Source organism: Oryx dammah, unplaced genomic scaffold (assembly GCF_014754425.2).
Source record: "Oryx dammah isolate SB20612 unplaced genomic scaffold, SCBI_Odam_1.1 HiC_scaffold_19, whole genome shotgun sequence".
Classification (NCBI taxonomy): domain Eukaryota; kingdom Metazoa; phylum Chordata; class Mammalia; order Artiodactyla; family Bovidae; genus Oryx; species Oryx dammah.
In genome coordinates this window covers 4,964,782-4,967,500 of record NW_024070203.1, presented here as the reverse complement: position 1 = coordinate 4,967,500, position 2,719 = coordinate 4,964,782, and positions in this window count along the sequence as shown.

Sequence of the window (2,719 nt, the reverse complement as noted above, 5' to 3'; positions counted from 1 at the left end):
GATGGGACCAGATGCCATGATCTTCGTTTTCTGAATGTTGAGCTTTAAGCCAAATTTTCGCTCTCCTCTTTCACTTTCATCAAGAGGCTTTTTAGCTCCTCTTCACTTTCTGCCATAAGGGTGGTGTCATCTGTGTATCTGAGGTTATTGATATTTCTCCCGGCAATCTTGATTCCAGCTTGTGCTTCTTCCAGTCCAGTGTTTCTCGTGATGTACTCTGCATGTAAGTTAAATAAGCAGGGTGACAATATACAGCCTTGACGTACTCTTTTTCCTATTTGGAACCAGTCTGTTGTTCCATGTCCAGTTCTAACTGTTGCTTCCTGACCTGTATACAGATTTCTCCAGAGGCAGGTTAGATGGTCTGGTATTCCCATCTCTTGAAGAATTTTCCACAGTTTATTGTGATCCACACAGTCAAAGGCTTTGGCATAGTCAATAGAGCAGAAATAGATGTTTTTCTGGAACTCTCTTGCTTCTTTGATAATCCAGTGGTTGTTGGCAATCTAATCTCTGGTTCCTCTGCCTTTTCTAAAACCAGCTTGAACATCAGGGAGTTCACGGTTCATGTATTGCTGAAGCTTGGCTTGGAGAATTTTGAGCATTACTTTACTAACATGTGAGATGAGTGCAATTGTGCGGTAGTTTGAGCATTTTTGGCATTGCCTTTCTTTGGAATTGGAATGAAAACTGACCTTTTCCAGTCCTGTGGCCATTACTGAGTTTTCCAAATTTGCTGGCATATTGAGTGCAGCACTTTCACAGCATCATCTTTCAGGATTTGAATAGCTCCACTGGAATTCCATCACCTCCACTAGGTTTGTTTGTAGTGATGTTTTCTAAGGCCCACTTGACTTCACATTCCAAGATGTCTGGCTCTAGATGAGTGATCACATCTTCATGATTATCTGGGTCGTGAATATCTTTTTCGTACAGTTCTTCTGTGTATTCTTGCCACCTCTTAATATCTTCTGCTTCTGTTAGGTCCATACCATTTCTGTCCTTTATCAAACCCATCTTTGCATGAAATGTTCCCTTGGTATCTCTAATTTTCTTGAAGAGCTCTCTAGTCTTTCCCATTCTGTTGTTTTCCTCTATTTCTTTGCATTGATCACTGAAGAAGGCTTTCTTATCTCTTCTTGCTATTCTTTGGAACTCTGCATTCAGATGCTTATATCTTTCCTTTTATCCTTTGCTTTTCGCCTCCCTTCTTTTCATAGCTATTTGTAAGGCCTCCCCAGACAGCCATTTTGCTTTTTTTGCATTTCTTTTCTATGGGGATGGTCTTGATCCCTGTCTCCTGTACAATGTCACGAACCTCATTCCATAGTTCATCACTCTATCTATCAGATCTAGGCCCTTAAATCTATTTCTCACTCCCACTGTATAATCGTAAGGGATTTGATTTATGTCATACCTGAATGATCTAGCGGTTTTTGCTACTTTCTTCAATTTGAATCTGAATTTGGCAATAAGGAGTTCATGATCTGAGCCACAGTCAGCTTTTTTGTTGACTGTATAGAGCTTCTCCATCTTTGGCTGCATAGAATATAATCAATCTGATTTTGGTGTTGACCATCTGGTGATGTCCATGTGTAGAGTCTTCTCTTGTGTTGTTGGAAGAGGGTATTTGCTATGACCAGTGCATTTTCTTCACGAAGCTCAATTAGTCTTTGCCCTGCTTCATTCTGCATTCCAAGGCCAAATTTGCCTGTTACTCCAGGTGTTTCTTGACTTCCTACTTTTGCATTCCAGTCCCCTATAATGAAAAGGACATCTTTTTTGGGTGTTAGTTCTAAAAGGTCTTGTAGGTCTTCATAGAACCATTCAACTTCAGCTTCTTCAGTGTTACTGGTTGGGGCATAGACTTGGATAACTGTGATATTGAATGGTTTGCCTTGGAGAGGAACAGAGATCATTCTGTCACTTTTGAGATTGCATCCAAGTACTGCATTTTGGACTCTTTTGTTGACCATGATGGCTATTCCATTTCTTCTGAGGGATTCCTGCCCGCAGTAGTAGATATAATGGTCATCGGAGTTAAATTCACCCATTCCATCCATTTTACTTTGCTGATCCTAGAATGTTGACGTTCACCCTTGCCATCTCTTGTTTGACCACTTCCAATTTGCCTTGATTCATGGGCCTGACATTCCAGTTTCCTATTCAGTATTGCTCTTTACAGCATCGGATCTTGCTTCTGTCACCAGTCATATCCACAATTGGGTATTGTTTTTGCTTTGGCTCCATCCCTTCATTCTTTCTGGAGTTATTTCTCCCCAGATCTCCAGTAGCATGTTGGGCACCTAATGACCTGGGGAGTTCCTCTTTTGGTATACTATCATTTTGCCTTTTCATACTGTTCATGGGGTTCTCAAGGCAAGAATACTGAAGTGGCTTGTCATTCTCTTCTCCAGTGGACCACATTCTGTCAGACCTCTCCACCATGACCCGCCCGTCTTGGGTTGCCCCGCAGGCATGGCTTGGTTTCTTTGAGTTAGACAAAGCTGTAGTCCTAGTGTGATTAGATTGACTAGTTTTCTGAGTATGGTTTCAGTGTGTCTGCCCTCTGATGCCCTCTTGCAATACCTACCATCTTACTTGGGTTTCTCTTACCTTGGGCGTGGGGTATCTCTTCACGGCTGCTCCAGCAAAGCACAGCCGCTGGTCCTTATCTTGGACGAGGGGTATCTCCTTACCGCCACTGTTCCTGACCTTC